The 27,053-nt window shown below is 38.6% G+C and overlaps 1 pseudogene; it reads right to left on the bottom strand.

Moving 5' to 3' along the window:
• Positions 1–23,475: 23,475 nt before the first annotated feature.
• On the bottom strand, positions 23,476–23,944 carry LOC102269998 (small ribosomal subunit protein uS15-like; annotated as a pseudogene).
• Between the last annotated feature and the right edge of the window lie 3,109 nt (positions 23,945–27,053).

The following is a 27,053-nucleotide window of genomic DNA, read 5'->3' as shown; positions in this document are numbered from 1 at the left end:
AGGCCAGGCTCCTAGGGTTCATGATACTTTAGGGGCACCTCAAAATATTTAATTACTTTCAAAATCAAAAGAGTAAAGGAATATAACTCATTTGGATTATGTTCATGTTTATGTCAACACAGTCACAAAATATGGTTTTTACATAGATTGGGGGTGGAAGTGGGGAGAAAGGGACCTGTGAAGGCAAAAGCATCTGTGCCTTGAAAGTAATCGTGTGGCCATGGAAGGAAACATTTCCTTTGATCACAGTTATTAGGGAAGATTTTGTGATAAAAAGAAAGAATATTGAACTGCACCTTGAATATGGATGGTCTTTTGAAAGAAAGATGGCCCAGCCTCTCTTTTAGAGAAGAGGCCAAAAGATTAGAGGATATATGTAGGCCCTCAGTAAGTGTAAACCACATTTAAAGTAATCAGTGGAGTCAAAAGCAGGTGAAACAGCCCAGAGAGGAAACTATCCTGTGACCCTGCACTTCTACTCCTGGGCATTTATAAAGAAAAAAAAACACTATAATTAAAAAAGATACATGGACTCCAATGTTCCTTGCAGCACTATTTACAATACCCAAGATATGGAAGTAACCTATATGTCCATCTCAGATGAATGGATATAGAAGTTGTGATACATATTTACAATGGAATATTACTTAGCCATTGAAAAGAATGAAATAGAGAGACCTAGAGATTATCATACTGAGTGAGATGTCAGATAAAGACAAATATGATATGATATCACTTATACATGGAATCTAAAAAAAATGCAAATGAACTTATTTACCAAGTAGAAACGGACTCACAGACTCTGAAATCAAACTTATGATTACCAAAGCAGAAAGGTGAAGGGGAAATGATAAATAGGAAGGCTGGGATTAACATATACATATTATTATGTACAAAATAGAAAGTCAAAAAGAACCTACTATAAAGTGCAGGGAACTCAGATCAATACTTTATAATAACCTATATGGGAAAAGAATCTGAGAAAGAATATATATAAAACACTTAATCACTTTGCTATACACCTGAAACTAACACAATATAAATCAACTATACTACAATATAAAATAAAACCAAGTGAAATTTAAAAAAATAATCCTGAAAGCCTAAGGGAAATTCTTCAATGGGAGGAGAAATGGTTCATTTTACCCAGATTTTTACTAATGAAATAAAACAACAGGTGTCACTGAATATTAAATAATGGAATTAGCAACCACAGGCAGATGGGGAAAAAGACAAACAAAATGGAATTCCAAGAAATTAATCTTGTGTTAGTGTGCAGAGTAAATTGTAGAGAAAACCTTTAGAGACCACTTTGGAATATATGGTAAAGATAGCAACCCTATTATGTAATCATAGGTAAACTAGCCAAGTAACAATGACAAGTTGAGGCAAGACAGAACTCAAGTAAACTAGTCTATTTTCTTGTTTACTTTCAGCTTTTGGAGCATTTTCAATAAATCCACAACTGGCTGAAAAGATTAAAATTTATTTTGCACTGGCTCCAGCTACTTCTATTAAAAACACAATTTTAAAGCATCCTCTTACTTTCACCAAACCAACACACAATTAAGGTTTGTGATTCATTATAGTATATGCTTATAGTTTTCAAAATCAGGAAATGTGAATAATACTGAAGAAGAGAGATGCTTACATAGGCTCCTGCTGGATTAAAAAGTTCCATTTTCCTCACTGGCTTGGATATGTAATGCAGCATTCTCCGGAATTTGATGATGCATTCTGCATTGTTCTTAGCCTCGCATCACCCAGTTTATTTTACCTTTTTCCTTATATTTATCATCAATCTTTTGAAATCATTATTAGTCCTTTTTTTCATATGCATATCCATAATCTGTATTTCTCTTTTAAGTTTTGTGTGTGTCTGTGTTAGTTGCTCAGTCATGTCTGACTCTTTGCTACCCATGGACTGTATAGTGTACCAGGCTCCACTGTCCATGGAATTACCCAAGCAAGATTACTGGAGTAGGTAGCCATTCCTTTCTCCAGGGGATCCTCCCCACCCAGGGATTGAACTCCAGTCTCCTGCACTGTAGGCAGTTTCTTTACTGTCTGAGCCACCAGGAAAGCCCCTTCAAGTTTTACTATCATGTAATTTCCTTTTAATTTTACACACTGAAATTTCATAAGGTTGAATGGGTTTTTTTCCCCTTTCAACTTCCTTTCTGTTTGCTGTCACCGTGCCTCTATCTAGGTTGGTCATAACTTTCCTTCCAAGGAGGAAGCGTCTTTTGATTTTATGGATGTAATCACCATCTGCAGTGATTTTGGAGCCCAAAAATAAGTCTGACACTGTTTCCACTGTTTCCCCACCTATTTCCCATGAAGCGATGGGACAAAATGCCATGATCTTAGTTTTCTGAATGTTGAGCTTTAAGCCAACGTTTTCACTCTCCTCTTGCACTTTCATCAAGAGGCTTTTGAGTTCCTCTTCACTTTCTGCCATAAGGGTGATGTCATCTGCATATCTGAGGTTATTGATATTTCTCCCGGCAATCGTGATTCCAGCTTGTGTTTCTTCCAGTCCAGCGTTTCTCATGATATACTCTGCATAGAAGTTAAATAAGCAGGGTGACAATATACAGCCTTGACATACTCCTTTTCCTATTTGGAACCAGTCTGCGGTTCCATGTCCAGTTCTAACTGTTGCTTCTTGACCTGCATATAGATTTCTCAAAAGGCAGGTCAGGTGGCCTGGTATTCCCATCTTTCAGAATTTTCCACAGTTTATTGTGATCCACACAGTCAAAGGCTTTAGCATAGTCAATAAAGCAGAAATAGATGCTTTTCTGGAACTCTCTTGCTTTTTCCATGATTCAGCGGATGTTGGCAATTTGATCTCTGCGTTTTCTAAAACCAGCTTGAGCATCTGGAAGTTCACGGTTCATGTATTGCTGAAGCCTGGCTTGGAGAATTTTGAGCATTACTTTACTAGTGTGTGAGATGAGTGCAATTGTGCGGTAGTTTGAGCATTCTTTGGCATTGCCTTTCTTTGGGATTGGAATGAAAACTGACCTTTTCCAGTCCTGTGGACACTGCTGAGTTTTCCAAATTTGCTGGCATATTGAGAGCAGCACTTTCACAGCATCATCTTTCAGGATTTGGAATAGCTCCACTGGAATTCCATCACCTCCGCTAGCTTTGTTCGTAGTGATGCTTTCTAAGGCCCACTTGACTTCACATTCCAGGATGTTTGGTTCTAGGTGAGTGATCACACCATTGTGATTATCTGGGTCGCTTACTCCTTGGAAGGAAAGTTATGACCAACCTGGATAGCATATTAAAAAGCAGAGATATTACTTTGCCAACAAAGGTCCATCTAGTCAAGGCTATGGTTTTTCCAGCAGTCATGCATGGATGTGAGAGTTGGACTGTGAAGAAAGCTGAGCACCAAAGAATTGATGCTTTTGAACTGTGGTATAGGAGAAGACTCTTGAGAGTCCCTTGGACTGCAAGGAGATCCAACCAGTCCTTCCTAAAGGAGACCAGTCCTGGATGTTCATTGGAAGGACTGATGCTGAGGCTGAAACTCCAATACTTTGGCCACCTCATGTGAAAAATTGACTCATTGGAAAAGACCTGGATGCTGGGAGGGATTGGGGGCAGGAGAAGAAGGGGACGACAGAGGATGAGATGGCTGGATGGCATCACTGACTTGATGCACATGAGTTTGGGTGTACTCCGGGAGTTGGTGATAGACAGGGAGGCCCGGCATGCTGCAATTCATGGGGTCGCAAAGAGTTGGACATGACTGAGCGACTGAACTGAACTGAACTTCTTCTATCTACTCTAAGTTCTATCTCCATTATATTTACTTGTAGGCATTATTTTACTTGTATATTTAGTGCAAGAATATTGTAGAAATTATCATAATGAAAGATAAATAAAATTACTGGAAATCCTACTGTCATGGTAATAACAACAGCCATTTGGTCAGTGTATATTTGACTTCATGGAAACAACTTAAGTTTTCAAAATTTTTGTCTTTGTAATGGGTGCAGAGTTGTTTCTTATCATGGTTTTAATTTGTGTTAATCTATTGAATAATGATTGAGCATTTTCCAACTGTGTACTTGCTTCCATAAATTCCCTTTCCTCAGAGCTTACAACTTTTTCTATTATATTTTCAGCTATACACACACATATCATTAAAATATAAGTAACTTTGTACGTATTTGCTATGTTTTCTTTTATATAATGTGTTAACTATCAGTGTGGGGTTAGGCATGTCGTTAAAACAGAAGCAATTACTTTCTTAATCTTATTTCTAACTTATTTATCCCACTAGTGTTGTTGAATCAGAGAAGGCAAGGGCAACCCACTCCAGTACTCTTGCCTGGAAAATCCCATGGACAGAGGAGCCTGGTAGGCTGCAGTTCATGGGGCTGCTACGAGTCGGACACGACTTAGCGACTTAACTTTCAGTTTTCACTTTCATGCATTGGGAAGGGAATGGCAACCCACTCCAGTGTTCTTGCCTGGAGAATCCTAGGGACGGGGGAGCCTGGTGGGCTGCCGTCTATGGGGTCGCACAGAATTGGACACGACTGAAGCGACTTAGCAGCAGCAGCAGCAGTGTTGTTGAATAGGCATGTCATCCTCATGAAAATCTTTTATAGTAATTCTGGAATACAGGAATTTTTTACACTTCACATTTGTTCTTCTTTTACAAAATTATTTTCCAATTACAGGTCCTTACACTAAACTTTAAAATTAGTTGCCAATTTCTGTTAAGCAAACATAAGAAAATGAAACAAAACTTGTTAGGACTTCGAATCCACCAATTCATGAAAATAATATCTCTTTGAATTTGTTTATGGTTACTTTATTTTCTCCCAGATTAAAAAAAAAAGTTGATTTCTGACATTTGCTACTATATAGAACAAAGTTGATTTTTCTATACCAATATTAGATCCAAAAAACCTGTTCTAATTGCTTTCTGTAGATTCATGGAGCTTTTTCTAAAATTATGTTTTCTGAGAATTAAGACAGCTTTTGTATTTAGTTCAATAACATTTTAATTTAATTTTTGTGTGTGCCTTATTGCACAATAAAATTGCAAGAACAATGTTGAATATAAATGACAAGAGCAGACATCCTTTTCTGTGCTCATAGGGAAAGCAATTCAGCTGTTCACTGTAGGGAGCTGCGTTAGGCATAACTGAGAAAATGGAGGCATGGCCCCAGACCCCTCTCCTCATTCCGCAGGCACGGTCCTGGGATGAAGGAGTTAGGCCTTGTAATTCTGACTTGTCTTTTCCTCTCCTCAGCTGAGTTGACTGAGAAGGAATATTAAGGTGCTTATTGTTCTTGAGAGGAGCATGAGAAGGCACAAAGCCTTCTGCAGATGTGCTCAGAAAATAATTCATAAAGTTAATCATTGACGTTTGTTCAAGGACTTTTACAAAAGAGTGTTCCAGGATGAGCACATAGGCCGTAGCTTGAGACCATGGGAGGGATTGCTATCTGAAGCCTATTTGTGAGGAGAATGTTTATGGCAAAGGCGTTTACCGAATTTAGGGCTTATAAATAATTAAAATAGAAGTTAAAGATTTAAGGAATGTTGTAAAGTTAGCATATTTTACTATAGCTTATAGAAGTTAGGAATTTTTAGAGACACTATAGCTAGAAGCTTTTTTAAGAGATAGTGAGCTCAGGATGTTAGGGGCAAACAGGATTTAGGAAGATAAGTAGTAAACTGAGGAATGTAGCATGAGTTACAATGTAATCACAAGTTAACTATAGGACACATTAGAGGAGGTAGATAATAGATGGTAAAGCTGATTCAGAGAGAATCCCTGAAGCAGGAACTCTGTTTGAAGAGCAACAGTGATTTATGAAGATAATAAATCTGGGAGAGGGGGAACTGAAAATGTCAAACCTCTGACCTAATGTTTTTGTAAAAGTATAAAAGAGAATCTTAAACTTGAAATAAATAGGCAGTCCAAGAAAACTGAGAGGCTGTCTCATTACTCGCCGACACCATTCATCTCTTCAGGTTGAATCCCTGGCTGCTGGAGTTGTACTCCGGCATTTCACTACTGCATGTTATTCAGTGTTGGGTTTTCTTTTTTTTTTTTTTTTTATAGATTCACTTTATCAGTTTAAAGAAGCTAACTTCTAGCCCCAGCTTGCTGAGAATATCTATCAGGAATGAATGTTGATTATTGTTTGATTCTTTGTTGGCATCTCGAGATGAGATGATTACTTTTATTTTGAATTGATAGATTTTCTACAAATCAACCTAATTTTTCATTCCAGGGATAAATCTTTTTTTAAATTTTTTTATTGAAGGATAATTGCTTTACACAAGTTTGTTGTTTTCTGTCAAACCTCAACATGAATCAGCCATGTGTATACATGTATCCCCTCCCTTTTGAACCTCCCTCCCATCTCCCACCCTATCCCACCCCTCTAGATTGATACAGAGCCCTTGTTTGAGTTTCCTGAGCCATGCAGCAAATTACCATTGGCTATCTGTTTCACATATGGTAATGTAAGTTTCCATGTTACTCTTTCCATACATCTCATCCTCTCCTCCCCTCTCCCCATGTCCATAAGTCTGTTCTCTGTGTCTATTTCTCCATTGCTGCCCTGTAAATAAACTTTTCAGTACCATTTTTCTAGATTTCGTATATATGCGTTAGAATACGATATTTATTTTTCTCTTTCTGACTCACTTCACTCTGTAAAATAGGTTCTAGGTTCATCCACCTCATTAGAACTCAAATGTGTTCCTTTTAATGGCTGAGTAATAATCCATTGTGTATATATGTAACACAGCTTCTTTATCCATTCATCTGTCCATGGACATCTATATTGCTTCCATGTTCTAGCTGTTGTAAATAGTGCTGCAGTGGACAATGGGATACCTGTTTCTCTTTCAGTTTTGATTTCCTTAGGGTATATGCCTAGGAGTGAGACTGCTGGGTCATATGGTGGTTTTATTCCTAGTTTTTTAAGGAATCTCCACACCATCTTCCATAGTGGCTGTATCCATTTACATTCCCACCAACGGTGCAAGTGTGTTTGCTTTTCTCCACACCCTCTCCAGCATTTATTGTTTGTAGACTTTTTGATGAGGGCCATTCTGACCCCTGTGAGGTGATATCTCATTGTAGTTTTGATTTGCATTTCTCTAATAATGAGCAATATTGAGCATCTTTTAAGTGTTTGTTAGCCACCTATATGTCTTCTTTGGAGAAATGTCTGTTTAGGTCTTTTTTTCCCACTTTTTGATTGCATTGTTTGTCTTTCTGACATTGAGTTGTATAAGCTGCTTGTATAATTTGGAAATTAATCATTTGTCGGTTATTTAATTTTCTATTATTTTCTCCCATTCTGAGGGTTGTCTTTTCACCTTGCTTATAGTTTCCTTTGCTGTGCAAAAGCTTTCAGGTTTAATCAGGTCCCACTTGTTTACTTTGCTTTTATTTCCATTACTCTAGGAGGTGGTCATAGAGGATCTTGCTTTGATTTATGTCATTGAGTGTTCTGCCTATGTTTTCCTCTAAGAGTTTTATAGTTTCTGGTCTTACATTTAGGTCTTTAATCCATTTTGAGTTTATCTTTGTGTGTGGTGTTAGAAAGTGTTCTAATTTCATTCTTTTACATGTAGCTGTCCAGTTTTCCCAGCACCGTTTATTGAAGAGGCTGTCTTTGCCCCATTGTATATTCTTGCCTCCTTTGTCAAAAATAAGGAACCCATAGGTGCGATCTACAGATTCAATGTGATCCCTATCAAATCACCAATGGCATTTTTCACAAAACTAGAACAAAATATTTCACAATTAGTATGGAAACACAAAAGACCCATGACTAGCCAAAGCAGTCTTGAGAAAGAAGAATGGAGCTGGAGGAATCAACCTTCTTGACTTCAGATTATACTACAAAGCTACACTCATCAAGACCATATGGTACTGGCACAGAAGCAGAAATATAGACCAATGGAACAAGACAGAAAGCCCAGAAATAAACCCATGCACCTATGGGTTCCTGACGATATCAATGAGATCCATCTCATCTAATGTATCATTTAAGACTTGTGTTTCCTTATTAATTTTCTGTTTTGATGATCTGTCCATCGGTGTGAGTAGGGGATTAAAGTCTCCTACTATTATTGTGTTACATCAATTTCTCCTTTTATGTCTGTTAGTGTTTGTCTTATGTATTGAGGTGCTTCTATATTAGGTGCATAGATATTTGCAATTGTCATGTCTTCCTCTTGGATTGATAGCTTGATCATTATGTAGTGTCCTTCCTTATCTGTTGTAATCTTCTTTATTTTAAGGTCTATTTTGTCTGATATGAGGATTGCTACTCCAGCTTTCTTTTCCCATTTGCATGGAATATATATTTCCATTCTCTCACTTTCAATCTCTATATGTCTTTAGGTCTGAAATGGGTTTCTTGTAGACAGCATATATGGGTCTTTTTTTTGGTGTACAATCATCCAGGCTGTGTCTTTTGGTTGAAGCATTTAATCCATTTACATTTAAAGTAGTTATTCATATATATATGGTCCTATTGCCATTTTCTTAATTGTTTGGGGTTGATTTTGTAGATTTTTTTTCTCTTGTATTTCTTGACTATATAAGTCCCTTTAACATTTGTTGTAAAGCTGGTTTGGTGGTACTGACTTCTTTTAACTTTTGCTTGTCTGAAAAGCCTTTTATTTCTCCATCAATTTTGAATGAGGTCCTTGCTGGGGACAGTAATCATGGTTGTAGATTTTTCCCTTTCAGTACTTTAAATATATCCTGCCATTCCCTTTTGGCCTGTAGAGTTTCTGCTGAAAGATCAGTTGTTAAGCATATGGGGTTTCCTGTGTATGTTACTTGTTGCTTCTTTTCTTGCTGCTTTTAATATTCTTTCTTTGTGTTTAGTCTTTGTCAGTTTGATTAGCTTGTGTCTTCCATGTTTCTCCTTGGGTTTTTCCTGTTTGGGACTCTGTGCCTCTTGGACTTGATTGACTATTTCTTTTTCCATGTTGGGTAAATTTTCAACTATAATCTCTTCAAAAATTTTCTCATACCCTTTCTTTTTCTCTTCTTCTTCTGAGACGCCTATAACTCTAATATTGGTGCATTTGATATTGTCCAAGAGGTCTCTGAGACTATTTTCCTCAGTTCTTTTCATTCTTTTTATTTTATTCTGCTCTTCAGAAGTTATTTCTACCATTTTATTTTCCAGCTCACTGATTTGTTCTTCTGCTTCAGATATCCTGCTATTGATTCCTTCCAGAGTATTGTTAATTTCAGTAATTGTGCTGTTCATCTCTATATGCTTTATTAATTCTTCTAGGTCTTTGTTAATTGATTCTTGCATTTTCTCCATTTTGTTTTCAAGGTTTTTGATCATCTTTACTATCATTATTCTGAATTCATTTTCAGGTAGTTTGCCTATTTCCTTATGATTATACAGTGGAATTGAGAAATAGATTTAAGGGCCTAGATCTGATAGATGGAGTGCCTGATGAACTGTGGAATGAGGTTCGTAACACTGTACAGGAGACAGGGATCAAGACCATCCCCATGGAAAAGAAATGCAAAAAAGCAAAATGGCTGTCTGGGGAGGCCTTACAAATAGCTGGTGAAAAGAAGAGAAGCAAAAAGCAAAGGAGAAAAGGAAAGATATAAACATCTGAATGCAGAGTTCCAAAGAATAGCAAGAAGAGATAAGAAAGCCTTCTTCAGCGATCAATGTAAAGAAATAGAGGAAAACAACAGAATGTTAAAGACTAGGGATCTCTTCAAGAAAATCAGAGATACCAAAGGAACATTTCATGCAAAGATGGGCTCGATAAAGGACAGAAATGGTATGGACCTAACAGAAGCAGAAGATCTTAAGAAGAGATGGCAAGAATATACAGAAGAACTGTACAAAAAGATCTTCATGACCCAGATAATCATGATGGTGTGATCACTGACCTAGAGCCAGACATCCTGGAATGTGAAGTCAACTGGGCCTTAGAAAGCATCACTACAAACAAAGCTAGTGGAGGTGATGGAATTCCAGTGGAGCTATTCCAAATCCTGAAAAATGATGCTATGAAAGTGCTGCACTCAATATGCCAGCAAATTTGGAAAACTCAGCAGTAGCCACAGGACTGGAAAAGGTCAGTTTTCATTCCAATCCCAAAGAAAGGCAATGCCAAAGAATGCTCAAACTACCGCACAGTTGCACTCATCTCACGCAGTAGTAAAGTAATGCTCAAAATTCTCCAAGCCAGGCTTCAGCAATATGTGAACCGTGAACTTCCTGATGTTCAAGCTGGATTTAGAAAAGGCAGAGGAACCAGAGATCAAATTGCCAACATCCGCTGGATCACGGAAAAAGCAAGAGAGTTCCAGAAAAGCATCTATTTCTGCTTTATTGACTATGCCAAAGCCTTTGACTATGTGGATCACAATAAACTGTGGAAAATTCTGAAAGAGATGGAAATACAAATCACCTGATCTGCCTCTTGAGAAATTTGTATGCAGGTCAGGAAGCAACAGTTACAACTGGACATGGAACAACAGACTAGTTCCAAATAGGAAAGGAGTTCGTCAAGGCTGTATATTGTCACCCTGTTTATTTAACTTATATGCAGAGTACATCATGAGAAACGCTGGACTGGAAGAAACACAAGCTGGAATCAGGATTGCGGAAGAAATATCAATAACCTCAGATATGCAGATGACACCACCCTTATGGTAGAAAGTGAAGAGGAACTCAAAAAGCCTCTTGATGAAAGTGAAAGTGGAGAGTGAAAAAGTTGGCTTAAAGCTCAACATTCAGAAAACGAAGATCATGGCATCCCGTCCCATCACTTCATGGGAAATAGATGGGGAAACAGTGGAGACAGTGTCAGACTTTTTTTCTGGGCTCCAAAATCACTGCAGATGGTGACTGCAGCCATGAAATTAAAAGATGCTTACTCCTTGGAAGGAAAGTTATGACCAACCTAGATAGCATATTCAAAAGCAGAGACATTACTTTGCCAACAAAGATCCGTCTAGTCAAGGCTATGGTTTTTCTGTGGTCATGTATGGATGTGAGAGTTGGACTGTGAAGAAGGCTGAGCACTGAAGAATTGATGCTTTTGAACTGTGGTGTTGGAGAAGACTCATGAGAGTCCCTTGGACTGCAAGGAGATCCAACCAGTCCATTCTAAAGGAGATCAGCCCTGGGATTTCTTTGGAAGGAATGATGCTGAAGCTGAAACTCCAGTACTTTGGCCACCTCATGCAAAAGAGTTGACTCATTGGAAAAGACTGATGCTGGGAGGGATTGGGGGCAGGAGGAGAAGAGGATGACAGAGGATGAGATGGCTGGATGGCATCACTGACTCGATGGACGTGAGTCTGAGTGAACTCCGGGAGTTGGTGATGGACAGGGAGGGCTGGTGTGCTGCGATTCATGGGGTCGCAAAGAGTCCGACACGACTGAGCATCTGATCTCTCTCTCTCTTGCCTATTTCCTCTTCATTTATTTGGACTTCTGTGTTTCTAGTTTGTTCCTTTATTTGTGTAGTATTTCTCTGCCTTTTCATTATTATTTTTTTTTAGCTTATTGTGTTTGAGGTCTCCTTTTCCCAGGCTTCAAGGTTTATCTTTCTTCCTTTTGGTTTCTCCCTGCCTGGTCCAGTGGTTTGTGTGAGGTTCCTATAGGGTGAGATTTGTGCTGTTTTATTTGTTTGTTTGTTTTTCCTCTGATGGGCAAGGGTGATAAGGGGGTAATCTTGTCTGCTGATGACTGGGTTTGTATTTTTGTTTTATTTATTGTTTAGATGAGGTGTCCTGCACAGGGTGCTTCTGGTGGTTGGATGATGCCAGGTTTTGTATTCAAGCGGTTTCCTTCATGTGAGATTTTACTATTTGTACTCCTAGGGTTAGTTCTCTGGTAGTCTAGGGTCTTGAAGTCAGTGCTCCCATTCCAAAGGCTCAGGACTTGATCTCTGATTAGGAACGAAGATTCCACAGTGGTTTGTCATGACATTAAGTGAGATTAAAACAAATATCCCAAAACAAGAAACCAAAGATGAACCCCAGACAAATGGCAGTTACAAAATCAGGCAAATAATAATTAAAATAATGGAATATACACATATACACCCCTGAGCAAAGTCAAAACAGTCCAACAAAAATTAAGTACAGTAGATTGACCTGGCAAACAAAGAATATCAAAAATAATATATACCAGTTAAGAACAAATCTAACTAAAACACAAACTGGAAAAAAAAAAAACTAAAGCAAGGTGCCAAGTGGGGAATAAAGCAGTGAAAATAAAACTAACAATTATATTAAGAGGAAATGAAAGAAAGAAAGAATAGATATGCAGTTAAATAGAGGTAGATGAATATTTATGTACATTAAAGATTAATACCCAGGGAAAAATAACAGTAGGAAAGACAAACAAAGGAATAAAAGTAGAAAAAAATAATAATAGGTTTAAAAAAGTTAAAATTAATAAAAGAGAAAAAGAGGAAAACTCCACAGAACTGCAAAAGCCCAACGTAGAGGCAGAGGTTTATAACAATAAAATATTAGACTGAGAAAAAAAAAAAAAACCTCAAAAGTTTCATTAGATTTCATAGTGCCAATAAAATTGATAATTACAACAGAGGGCGGGGAAAAAAAGAGGGAAAAAAAGTCCAAAAGAATCTACAGAACAAGTCAAAACCCACGAATAGTAAATGTTTTTCTTGAATCACTGGATCAGAGTCCTTTCCCTTGCTTGAGTCACAGTCCATCTCACCTCCCTAGGGTGCCCTCCAACACTGTGCTGATCTCTGACCTGCTGTGGGGCAGCTCTGATTCTAATCTGGTCCTACTCCTGTGTGTTCCTGCCTCCAATGTCCACAGCTATCAGAATTAGTGCGTTTTCTTTTGTGGGAGCTCTCAATGATCTTTTATATATTCCATAGACAGAGTCTACCTAGTTAATCATAAGGATTTAATCTGCAGCTTGAACAGCAGGTGGGAAGGTTTTGGGTCTTCTTCCTTAGCCACATTGCCCCTGGGTTTCAACTGTGGTTTTATTTCCATCTCCACATGTGTGTCATCCACTGGGGTTTGCTCCTGAGGTTGCCCTGGAGCACTTGGGTTTGCCCCTGTGAAGGCCAAGTATGGAGGTGGTGCAGCTGCTGGTTTTCAGGGGTTATGGCAGCACCAGGTACTCAGTGGAGTTGGTGACTTGGGCAGGAAGAAATATGCTTCTTTAGAACGGTATGGCAACAAGTATTGGCCAGTATGCTCCAATATGTTTGCCTGGAGAACCCCCCTCCCTGACAGAGAAGCCTGGCAGGCCACAGTCCACAGGGTCGCAAAGAGTCCAGACACGACTGAAGCAACCCTGCACGCATAGATGCAAGATATTTTTTTGCCTGTGGCAGCTCTGCCCCAGTGAGGGTTGAGTGCAAAGGCGGTGGAGCTGCTTGGCTTCTGGGGACCCTGACAGCAGTGTGCAGGGACATAGACTGCCTCCGCTGCAGGAATTATGACTCTGTCAGAGTCTTCTTTTGAACTTCTTGTGGCTGGCAATCAGAAGACCTCTTTCACCAGTCTTTTTCCATAGCTCCTCACATTCAGGCACTTAGAGGGCTCCCTTGCCTGGAGTCCTTCTCTGCTGTTAGGTGCATCAGGCACATAGAGGGGCCCCCTGGCTGGGGTCTTACTCTGTAGGTCAGTGCATCAGGCATTTGATGGGCCAGCCTGTCTACTGTTCAGCTGCCAGGCTGGCATGTGGGGAGAGACAGGTGTGAAGATGGCTCCACCCACTATGCGTGACTCAGCAAAATCACCTTGCTTCCATGGCTGCCCAGCTTTTCCTCCACAGGCATTTCCCACCACAATCTCCACCCTCACATCCCCTTGATCCATCTCTCCACAGTCAACAGCAGCCCTCGCCCTGGGATTGTTCCATAATCCCTCAACTCCAGCTCCCAGCCGCTGTGCCTTCCAGGGGACCTGCAACCCTGTCCAGGGTATATATGGTTACAGCAAGGACTGTCTGCTTCTCATTCCATTTAGGCTGCCACAGATCAGCTGTTTCACTCTCAGACTTAAATGTTTCTCCTCTGACTCAGACAATTGCCCCAATGTGGGGATTGGACCCCTGCTTCAGTTCCCCCACCCACAAGGGGCAGGTCCAGTCCTACTACCACTCCATTTCCCCCTCTAGTTCTTCATCCTATCTAGTTTTGCATGGTTCTATATACTCTTTTGGAGAAGGCAATGGCACCCAACTCCAGTACTCTTGCCTGGAAAATCCCATGGATGGAGGAGCCTGGTAGGTGGGGTCACTAAGAGTCAGATATGACTGAGCGACTTCACTTTCACTTTTCACTTTCATGCATTTGAGAAGGAAATGGCAACCCACTCCAGTGTTCTTGCTTGGAGAATCCCAGGGACGGCGGAGCCTGATGGGCTGCCGTCTATGGGGTCGCACAGAGTCGGACATGACTGAAGTGACTTAGCAGCAGCATATATTCTTTTCCACTGGTCAGGTACTTCTGTCCACTCTCAGCTGGTGTTTTTCATCCACTTTAGACACAGAAGTATTGTATTCCTGATGTATCTGTGGAGAGAGATGTACTCCACATCCATCTACACCTCTGCCATATTGTTCTTCTCTTTTTTTTTTTTTTTGATGTGTTATGCTTTTTCTATTACTCTACTAACATTTTGAAAATTTTTTGAATATTTTTGCAGGTATATTCATAAAGTCTATTAGCTATAATTCTCTTCTTGTAATCTATTTTTCTAATTTTGGTATCAAGGTAATACTTGACCTCATAAAATGAGTTGGATAGTAGTCCTTTTCCTACACTTTTGTGGATGATACTGTGTAAAATTAATATCCTATCTTTTAAAAATATTTGATCTATTTTACCAGTAAAGCCATCCGAGACCGAAAGTTTCTGCTGGGAGTACTTAGCTACAAGTTCAATATCTTCAATAGACATATGGCTATTCAAGTTATTTATTTATGAATGGATGGTGGTTTAGTCACTAAGTTGTGTCTGACTCTTGTGACCCCCATGGACTGTAGCCTTGCCAGGCTCCTCTGTCCATGGGATTTCCCAGGTAAGCATGAATATACTGTGGTAATCTTTCCTCAATGTGCGCATTTCATCTGAGTTTTTAAATTTATTGTCATAAGATTATACATAATATTTTCTTGCATGTGTGCTTGGTTGGTCAGTTGTGTTCAACTCTTTGTGACCTCATGGACTGTAGCCCACCATGCTCCTCTGTTCATAGAATTTTCCTGGCAAGAATACTTAGTCAGTTGCCATTTCCTACTCCAGGACACCTTCCTGACCCAGGGATTGAACCCATGTCTCCTGTGTCTCCCGCATTGACAGGCAGATTCTTTCCCACTGAACCACCTGGGAAGCCTAATAATTTTTTCCTATTCTTTTAACATCTGTTAAAAGATGTCCTTTTTCTCATTCTAGATATTGACAATATTTTACATCTCTTTTTTGTCCTAGAAAGTCTGCCTAGAGACTTACAAATATTATGAATCTTCTCAAAGAACTGCTCTTTAATTTTACTGATTTTTTTTCTATATTTTTTTAAGATAACTCATGGATTTCCATTTGCTCTTTAGCATTTCCTTTATTCTAACTTTAGATTTTGTAATTTCTTCTTTCCTGATTTCTTAGATTATCACTTTTTCATCTTTGTTTTATGATTTAAGCATTTATTGCCATATGATTCTGTCTAGGCACTGCCTTAGAGCTGTCAAATAAATTTGAATAGGTTATGATTTCATTTTCATTCAAGTTGAGCTACCTCAGTTTCTTTTTTGATATTTTATTTGATCTTTGCTACTTGAAAGTGTGTTATATAGTTTCCAGTGATCTTTCTGGATATTTTCCAGGGATTTTTCTGTTGATTTAAAATCATTTCTAGCTTGTCCACAGAACATGATCTGAATACCTTTAAATTCACTGAGACTTGTTTTAAAGTCCTGAATATGAATCCATCTTGGTAAATGTATCATATGCATTGAAAAGAATGTGCAGTGAATGTATATTCTGTTGCCATTGGGTACAGCTCAGTTCAGTTCAGTCACTCAGTCATGTCCGACTCTGCGACCCCATGAATCGCAGCACGCCAAGCCTCCCTGTCCATCACCAACTCCCGGAGTTCACTCAGACTCATGTCCATTGAGTCAGTGATGCCATCCAGCCATTTCATCCTCTGGCGTCCCCTTCTCCTCCTGCCCCCAATCCCTCCCAGCATCAGAGTCTTTTCCAATGAGTCAACTCTTCGCATGAGGTGGCCAAAGTGCTGGAGTTTCAGCTTTAGCATCATTCCTTCCAAAGAAATCCCAGGGCTGATCTCCTTTAGAATGGACTGGTTGGATCTCCTTGCAGTCCAAGGGACTCTCAAGAGTCTTCTCCAACACCACAGTTCAAAAGCATCAATTCTTTGGTGCTCAGCCTTCTTCACAGTCCAACTCTCACATCCATACATGACCACAGGAAAAACCATAGCCTTGACTAGACGGACCTTTGTTGGCAAAGTAATGTCTCTGCTTTTGAATATGCTATCTAGGTTGGGTACAGTACCATTGGGTGCAGCGTTCTTTTAATTTCAGGTAAGTCACGTTGGTCAAAAGTATTGTCAAGATCTCTTTGTTCTTACTGACTTTGTATTTTTTCCTGTCAATTATTATGAAAATATTGAAACCTCCAACTGTAATGTATTTGCCCATTTCTCCTTTGAGCTCCATCAGTTTTTTGTTTCATTCATTTTGAAATTCTTCAAAGTATATAAACTTTTAAGGTTTTTTAATGTCCTCTTGATGAATTAATCCTGTTTCCATTAAATGATCCATATTATCTCTGCAGCAGCAGCAGTTTGTTATTAATCATTATCATGGTATATATTTTTTCTACCGATTTTCTCTATTTGTCTTTATTTATAAAGAGTTGAATCTCTCCTTTCCATGCTATTTAACCATCCCTGTCTTTTAATCACAGTGTTTTAACCATTTAAATTTAATAATATAATTGGGATGTTTATGTTTAAAACTATTTGTTGTATTTGTCCAATATATCCTTTGTTCTCTTTTTTTTCTGCCTTATTTCAGATTAATTGTGTATATTTTATTATTTCATCTCCTTCATTGTCTTAGGCATATCATTTTATTTTGTTTTCTAGTGGTTGACTTAAGGTTTATAGTACTGTATACTTTTTAACTCATTATAGTCTATGTGTAAGTAATATTTACTACTTAACATGTAGTGTAATATCTTTAAAGCATTAAACTTTCATTCCCTCTCTCCCAGCATTTGTGCTATTTTTGTCATAATTTTTATGTCAACATATATTCAGTTCAGTTAAGTTCAGTCGCTCAGTCATGTCCGACTCTGCGACCCCATGAATCGCAGCACGCCAGGCCTCCCTGTCCATCACCAACTCCCGGAGTTCACTCAGACTCACGTCCATCGAGTCAGTGATGCCATCCAGCCATCTCATCCTCTGTCATCCCCTTCTTCTCCTGCCCCCAATCCCTCCCAGCATCAGAGTCTTTTCCAGTGAGTCAACTCTCGGCATGAGGTGGCCAAAGTACTGGAGTTTCAGCTTTAGCATCATTCCTTCCAAAGAAATCCCAGGGCTGATCTCCTTCAGAATGGACTGGTTGGATCTCCTTGCAGTCCAAGGGACTCTCAAAGAGTCTTCTCCAACACCACAGTTGAAAAGCATCAATTCTTCTGTGCTCAGCTTTCTTCACAGTTCAACATATGTTACCAATAGTAAAATATATTATTATTCTTTAGAAAGAAATTTATCTTCTAAATTAGTTCATCATTAAAAACAGACCAACCATCTTTTATATTTTCCTGTGTTTTCCTTGTGCTTTGCATTTCATTATGTAGATCCTGATGTATCACTTTTCTTGGCATTATAAAACTTTCTTTAATATTTTCTCATGTTGTTGATAATAAATTATATCAGTTTTCTTATTTATGAATACTATTCATTTGGCCTTTGTTTCTGAAAAATGTTTTCACTGGGCATAGAATTCAAGGCTTATAGTGTTTAGTTATTCATTAGTACTTTAAAAATGTTGCTCCATGTTTCTGACATGGCAGATATTTCCAGCAAGAGGCCTTTTATTGTTATAATTTTTGCTCTATATGTAATGATTTTTTTCTAGCCACTTTTAGATTTTTTTTATCATTAGTTTTAAGCAGTTTTAAAATTTTATGACTTGATATAGTTGTTCATAGTTCTTACATTTGGTATTCATTACACTTTTCGGATCTATGAGTATATACTGAGTTGGCCAAAAAGTTCGTTCCGGTTTTTCTGTAGTATCTTACATCTTTTTGGCAATTCAATACTTTGGGAAAATCAAACTTTAAAAACTTCAGCAATTATTTCTTCAAATATGTTTTCTCGGGGCACCTATGCAGCCTCTCCTTCAGGAGCTACAATTATACATATCCTGGACTTTTAAATTTGTTCCATGCATCACTGATATGCAACAATGAGAGAAAGATATTGAAAGAAATGAAAGTGAAATGAATTTTCATTCCTTTTCAGTTTGGTTAATTTCCATTGTTTTGTCTTCAGGTAATCTTCTTTTACACTATTTCATTTTCTACTGATCCTACACAGTGTGTTTTATGTCTCAGACACTTTCGTTTTCATTTCCAAAAATTCTATATGGGTTTTCTGTCATCCATGTTAATACTTGGCATGCTCATTTTCTGTCTTAGACATTGTGTGTGAGTTAGTTGCTCAGTCGTGTTGGCTCTTTGCAACCCCATTGACTGTAGCCCATGGAATTCTCCAGGCAAGAATGCTGGAGTGGGTTGCCATTCCTTCCTCAGGGGATCTTCCCCATCCAGGGGTGAAATTTGGGTTCCTGCATTGCCGGTAGATTGTTTACTGCTGAACTGCCAAAGAAGCCTCTAAGACATACAGAATGCAATCAAAATAACTTTTATCTATTAATTATATTATCTGTCTTTTGAGCCTTTTGTTGATTCATTAATCTCTCTATCAGCCCTCAGTTCAGTTCAATTCAGTTCAGTCGCTCAGTTGTGTCCGACTCTGCGACCCCATGAATCGCAGCATGCCAGGCCTCCCTGTCCATCACCAACTCCCAGAGTTCACTCAAACTCACGTCCATCGAGTCGGTGATGCCATCCAGCCATCTCATCCTCTGTCGTCCCCTTCTCCTCCTGCCCCCAATCCCTCCCAGCATCAGAGTCTTTTCCAATGAGTCAACTCTTCGCATGAGGTGGCCAAAGTACTGGAGTTTCAGCTTTAGCATAAGGCCTAATTCCTGGGTTTTGGTGTGACTGGAAATTGTTAACAGATTGTCAGCCTTTGTAACTGTTTTTGTTGTTGTTGTTGGGTAGAATATTCTTGTATTTCTGGGAATAGTTTTGAACTTTTCTTGTGAGATACAGTTAGCTTATTTGGAAACATTTTGATCATTTGAGGCTTGCTTTTTTGCTTCATTAGTAGAAACCAGAACCCTTTTAGTGTCAGTCTAATTTTTTTCTTCCTAACAGTCAATTATTTTCTGATTACTCCAATCCTGGTTAATCATGAAGCTTTCAAATGCATTTGGTGGAGACAGATACTATTTAAGGCCTTCTGCTCTAAGGATTGTTATCTTGAATGCTTTTAAATGGCTTAATCCAAGGCTTTGAGTCAGTTTCCTCACATATATTTGTGTGTGTGCTAAGTTGCTTCAGTCATGTCTGACTCTGTGCAGCCTTATGGGCTGGTTATAGCCTGCAGGGCTCCTCTGTCCATGGGATTATCCAGGCAAGAATACTGGAGTGGGTTGCCATTTCCTCCTTCAGGGGATCTTCCCGACCCAGGAATCAAACCAGTGTCTCTTACATCTCCTGCATTGGCAGGCAGGTTCTTTACCATAGTGCCACCTGGGAAGCCCAATCCATGCAGTTTTGTAGTTAGCTGAGGAATCCATATGGGACCTGTATAGATCTCTGAATTTCTCTGGATGTGTCCGTCTTTCAGTGTCTCTCAATTTCTCATTCTCTCTTTTCCCCATAGTGACTCTAGCTACGTTGGCAGACTCCAAAATCTCAACCCTGTCTCATTAATTTACATGGTTTTCCTGGTTTGCTTGAGTTTCTATACTGCAGCCAACCTGGGATCATTAGATAATAGCTGAGCATTTGTGGGGTTCAATTTATTTGTTTCACCTTTTACTTTTTTTCAGAAATCACTGTCTTGTGCTGCCTAATAGCTAATTTTTGAAAACTCTTGTTTCATAGATTTTTATGTTTTAACTATGACTGCTATCTAGTTCCATTTGTAATCTCAAAAAGAAAAACCCAGTTGTCCCTTTCCCTTAGAATCTGGGCAACCAGTAATCTTTTAATACTTTTTGCCTGTATGGATTTGTCTATTTTAGACATTTAATATGAATGGAATCATATAATCATGTGCTATTTTGTGTGTTTGACTTCTATTACTTAGCATAAAATTCTCAAGATTCACCCATGCTGTAGCATATTAATACATTTATTTGTACTTACTTCATTTCTTATGACAGAATAACCTTCCATTGTATATATATGCCACATTTTGTTTATTCATCCACTGGTGGTCATTGGCATTGTTTCCAGTTATTTGCTAATATAAGTAGTATTTATATGTACATTCCTTTAAAGTTTTAGTGTGGATATATGTTTTTATTCCTATTGGGTATATACCTGAAAATGGAATGCTGGGTCATGTGATAACTATGTTTAATATTTTTAAGAAATTTATTTTTTTCCAATTTTCCAATTTATGTTTTCCAATTTGCTGACAAATAATCTCAGATACTCAGATGACACCACCCTTATGGCAGAAAGTGAAGAAGAACTAAAGAGCATTTTGATGAAAGTGAAAAAGGAAAGTAAAAAAGTAGGCTTAAAACACAACATTCAGAAAACTAACATCATGGCATCCAGTCCCATCACTTCATGGCAAATAGATGGGGAAATAATGGAAACAGTGACAGACTTTATATTTTGGGACTCCAAAATCACTCCAGATGGTGACTGCCGCCATGAAATTAAAAGACACTTGCTCCTTGGAAGAAAAACTATGACCAACCTAGACAGCATATTGAAAAGCAGAGACTTTACTTTGCCAACAAAGGTCTGTCTAGTCAAAGCTATGGTTTTTCCAGTAGTCATGTATGAATGTGAGAGTTGGACTATAAAGAAAGCTGAGTGCCGAAGAATTGATGCTTTTGAACTGTAGTGTTGGAAAAGACTCTTGAGAGTCCCTTGGACTGCAAGGAGATCCAACCAGTCCATCCTAAAGGAGATCAGTCCTGGGTGTTCATTGGAAGGACTGATGTTGAAGCTGAAACTCCAATACTTTGGCCACTTGATGCGAAGAGCTGACTCATTGGAAAAGACCCTGATGCTGGGAAAGATTGAGGGCAGGAGGAGAAGGGGATGACGGAGGATATCATTGGATCTCATCACCAACTCGATGGACATGAGTTTGAACAAGCTCTGGGAGTTGGTGATGGACAGGGAAGCCTGGCATGCTGCAGTCCATAGGGCCGCAAAGAGTTGGATACAACTGAGCAACTAAACTGAACTGATGTTTTCCAATGTAGCTATACCATTTGTTATTCTCACCGACAGTGTATGACCATTCCACATCTTGGCACTTATTATTTATCTTTTGATCATAGCCTTGAAAGTGGTTATCAAATATTATATTACTGCAGTTTTCTTTTATTTTGCATTTATTTAATGACTAATGATGTCTTGTGCTTCCCTGATGGCTCAGACAGTAAAAAATCTGCCTGCAATGCAGGATACCCAGATTTGATCCCTGGGTCAAGAAGATCACCTGTAGAAGGGAATGACAACACACTCCAGTTTTCTTGATTGGAGAATCTCATGGACAGAGGAGCTTGGAGGGCTACAGTCAATGGGGTTGCAAAGAGTTGCTCATGATTGAGCAACTAAACACACAAGGATGTCTTAAATTGTGTCATATGTTTATTGGCCATTTGCTTCTTTAAATGTCAGTTTAAATCCTTTGCTCATTTGTTAATTATTTGTCTATTTATTGTTGAATTGTAAGACTTCTTTATACATTCTGAATATGAATACATTATTAAATATATGATTTGCAAATATTTACTCCCAGTTTATGTGCTGTCTTTTTACTGTTGTAATGGTGTTCTTTGAAGCATAAAACCTTGAATTTTGATGAAGTCTAATTTATCATTTTTCATTTGTCTCTTATGGTTTTGGTGTCTTATCTAGGAAATCATTACCCAATTTAAGATCGAGAGACCCTTGGTGGCTCCGTGGTAAAGAATCCACCTACCAATGCAGGAGACATGGATTCAGTCCCTAGTTCAGGAAGACACTCTGGAGAAAGAACTAATAAACCCACTCTAGGTTCTTGCCTGGAAAATTCCATGGACAGTGGAGCCTGGTGGGCTAGAGTCCATTGGGTTGCAAAAGAGTTGGATATGACTTAGTGACTAAACAACAAACAAAACAACCCAAGATCAGAAACATTTCCTATTTTCCTTCTAAAAGTTTTATAGTTTTACTTCTTTTGTTTAAAGCTATGATCCATTTTAAGTTAATTTTTGTATATGGAATGAGGAAAGAGATTAATTTTATTTTTGATGTAAACATCCAATTGTTACACTCCATTGGTTTTTGTAAAGAATATTCTTTGCTTATTTAATTGTCTTGCACCTTTGTTGATAATCAATTGGCCATAGATATATGAGTTTACTTTTTGACTCTTATTTCTGTTCCATTAATCTGTATGCCTATCCTTAATATCACATAATCTTGATTATTTTATCTTTGTAGTAAGTTTTGAAATCAGGAACAGTGGATCCTCCAGATTTTTTCTTCTTTATCAAAATTGTTTTGACTGCTTTTGTTTGTTTACTCACTAAGTCATGTCTGACTCTTTTGCAACCCCAAGGACTGTAGCCCACCAGTCTCTATTGTCCATGGGATTTTCCAAGCAAAACTACTGGAATGGGTTGCCATTTCCTTCTCCAGGGGATCTTCTTGACCCAGGGATCAAACCCACATCTCCTGCATGGGCAGGAGGATTCTTTACAATTTCTCTTGTATTTCCACATGAATTTTAGGAACAGTTTACCAATTTATGCAAATAAGGCAAATGGAATTTCTATGGGGATTGAACTGAATCTGTAATTGGATTATGTTTCCTACTTAAATCTATTCTGCTGACTTCTTCCTTTTGATTGGAGTATTTAATCCATTTACTGCTAATGTAGTTTCTGAGAGAGCAATGTTTATTTCCCCCATTTTATTATTGAGTTTCTAAATGTCTCATGCCTTTTTGTTCCTTTATTCATTCCTTACTGACATCTTTGGTGCTATGTAGACTTTTTAACGTACCATTTAATTCTGTTGTTGTTTCTTTTCTTTCTTTTTTAAACAATGACTTTGCTGCTTCAGTACATAGACAAATTTATTAGAACTAAGGCAAAAGCTGTAGATGACTCCTATTTTCAGTTGAAGGGGAAGACTCATTTGGTCTTATGATATCAAGCCAGTCAATGATTATGGTTCTCAATCAGAATAAGAAGCAATTTAGCATTCTTATCCTTTCTATTCCACTTAAGATGCTTTAAAAGAACAGCAACTTCTGTAAAATATGGATACCCTCAGGAAGATCAGGAGCAAATTTTTTGACTTAAGAATTCAGTATTTAATTGAGTGTCACAAAACAAACTTGTGGAGCACCGTATGAGTCTCTCTCAGAATCCTGCTGATTTTTCAGGAAATCAGGAACCTCTTGGCCATTTTGTAGCTCTGCTCTTCCGTGTCATCAGATGTCAGCTTCAGCCAGGTGGCGACAGTGCAGTTGTAAGGCAGAGCTGAATTGGATGGGCGTTTCCCAAGAGCGTGCATGTGACCCATGATAGCAGTAGTTAGGCAGAGAAAAAGAGCCCATTGTTTCTTATATGCTCTTTTTTGGTAATTTTTTTGATTGACTTGGAGGTTTACAAATGACACCTTAAAGCAATCAAGTTTAAATTAATACCAACTAAACCCCAGTAGTATATAAACACTTGGAACTAATGTAGCTCAATCTCTGTGCTTTCTGTGTTAGTCTTGTCATATAAATTACATGTTGATATATTATAAGTCTATCAGTATGTTATTATAATGATTGTCTTTTAAATCATAAAGGGGAGAAAAGAATTACAAATAAAAGTATGTTTGAAAAAATACATTCTATATAAAGGAGGCAAAAATATACAATGGAAAAAAGATAGTCTCTTCAATAAGTGATGCTGAGAAAACTGGACAACCGTATGAAACATAAGAAATTAGAACATTATCTCACACCGTATACAAAAATAAATTTAAAATAGATTGAAGACCTAAATATAAGACCTGAAAAAATAAAACTCCTAGAAGAGAACAGAACAGTATTTGACATAAATCAGAGCAGTATTGTTCTGGATCTGTCTCCTAAGGCAAAACTCCAGGGCTTTCCCGATGGCTCAGTGGTAAAGAATCCACCTGCAGTGCCAGAGACCAATCCCTGAGTTGGGAAGATCCCTGGAGGAGAAAATGACAACCCACTCCAGTATTCCTGCCTGAAAAGTCCCAGGGACAGAGGAGCCTGGTGGGCTACAGTCCAAAATGTTCTAGAGTCAGATATGACTGAGCACACAAGCAGCTAAGACAAAAGAAAGGAAAACAAAAATAAGCAAAAGGGACACAATTAAGCTTAAAAGCTTTTGCACAGTAAAGGAAACCATTGAAAAAAAAAAAAAAACCTACTGAATGGGAGAAAATATTTGCAAATTAGTTGACCTTTAGGGAGTTAATACCCAGAATATATGAACAATTCATACAACTTTATATATATATATATATGAAAGTATTAGTCACTCAATCATGTCTGACTCTTTGCAACCCTGTGAACTGTACCCTGCCAGGTTCCACTGTCTATGGAATTCTCCAGGGAAGAATACTGGAGTAGGTAGCCACTCCCTTCTCCAGGGATATTCTTGACCCAGGGATCGAACCTGGATCTCTTGCACTGCAGATGGATTCTTTATCATCTGAGCCATCAGGGAAGCCATATATATATCAGATCAGATCAGTTGCTCAGTCGTGTCCGACTCTTTGCGACCCCATGAATCACAGCACGCCAGGCCTCCCTGTCCATCACCAACTCCCGGAGTTCACTTAGACCCACGTCCATCGAGTCAGTGATACCATCCAGCCATCTCATCCTCTGTCATCCCCTTCTCCTCCTGCCTCCAATCCTCCCAGCATCAGAGTCTTTTCCAATGAGTCAACTCTTCACATGAGGTGGCCAAAGTACTGGAGTTTCAGCTTCAGCATCATTCCTTCCAAAGAAATCCCAGGGCTGATCTCCTTCAGAATGGACTGGTTGGATCTCCTTGCAGGCCAAGGGACTCTCAAGAGTCTTCTCCAACACCACAGTTCAAAAGCATCCATTCTTCAGCACTCAGCCTTCTTCACAGTCCAACTCTCACATCCATACATGACCACAGGAAAAACCATAGCCTTGACTAAACGGACCTTTGTTGGCAAAGTAATGTCTCTGCTTTTGAATATGCTATCTAGGTTGGTCATAACTTTCCTTCCAAGAAGTAAGCCTCTTTTAATTTCATGGCTGCAGTCACCATCTGTAGTGATTTTGGAGCCCAGAAAAATAAAGTCTGACACTGTTTCCCCATCTATTTCCCATGAAGTGGTAGGACCGGATGCCATGATCTTCATTTTCTGAATGTTGAGCTTTAAGCCAACTTTTTCACTCTCCACTTTCACTTTCATCAAGAGGCTTTTGAGTTCCTCTTCACTTTCTGCCATAAGGGTGGTGTCATCTGTATATCTGAGGTTATTGATATTTCTCCCGGCAATCTTGATTCCAGCTTGTGCTTCTTCCAGTCCAGCGTTTCTCATGATGTACTCTGCATATAAGTTAAATAAACAGGGTGACAATATACAGCCTTGACGAACTCCTTTTCCTATTTGGAACCAGTCTGTTGTTCCACGTCCAATTCTAACTGTTGCTTCCTGACCTGCATACAAATTTCTCAAGAGGCAGATTAGGTGGTCTGGTATTCCCATCTCTTTCAGAATTTTCCACAGTTTATTGTAATCCACACAGTCGAAGGCTTTGGCATACTCAATAAAGCAGAAATAGATGTTTTTCTGAAACTCTCTTGCTTTTTTGATGATCCAGCAGATGTTGGCAATTTGATCTCTGGTTCCTCTGCCTTTTCCAAAACCAGCTTGAACATCATGAAGTTCACGGTTCACATATTGCTGAAGCCTGGCTTGGAGAATTTTGAGCATTACTTTACTAGCGAGTGAGATGAGTGCAATTGTGCGGTAGTTTGAGCATTCTTTGGCATTGCCTTTCTTTGGGACTGGAATGAAAACTGCCCTTTTCCAGTCCTGTGGCCACTGCTGAGTTTTCCAAATTTGCTGGCATATTGAGTGCAGCACTTTCACAGCATCATCTTTCAGGATTTGGAACAGCTCATAAAACAACCTTGTTAAAAATGGGCACCCTCAAAGTTACTGACAGAATTATTTACAATAACCAAGATAGGGAAGTACCCTAAGTTTCCATCAACAGATGAATGGATGAGGTTCTGGTAGACACATACAATGGAAAGTTACTGAACCATAAGTAAAAAAATGAAGTCCTGCCATTTGCAACAATGTGGATGGGCCTAGATTATGCTTAGTGACATAAGTTAGAAAGAGAAAAACAAATAGTTTATGCTATCACTTGTATGCAATATAATTTAATATAAGTGGAATCTAAAAAACTAAGCAAATGAATGTATATACTATAAAAAAGAAACAAAGCCACAAATTTAGAGAACTAGTGATTACCAGTGAGGAGAGAGAAGAAAGGAGGAGCAAATTAGGGGTAGGGAATTAAGAGATATAGATTATTATGTATAAAAGAAGTAAGCTACAAAGATATACTGTACAGCACAGGGAAATACAACCATTATTTTGTAATAAC

Source organism: Bos mutus, chromosome 26, assembly GCF_027580195.1.
Source record: "Bos mutus isolate GX-2022 chromosome 26, NWIPB_WYAK_1.1, whole genome shotgun sequence".
In the NCBI taxonomy this organism is placed as follows: Eukaryota; Metazoa; Chordata; class Mammalia; order Artiodactyla; family Bovidae; genus Bos; species Bos mutus.
The sequence above is the reverse complement of the archived record's forward strand: the minus strand, read 5'-3'. Positions and strand labels throughout refer to the sequence as shown.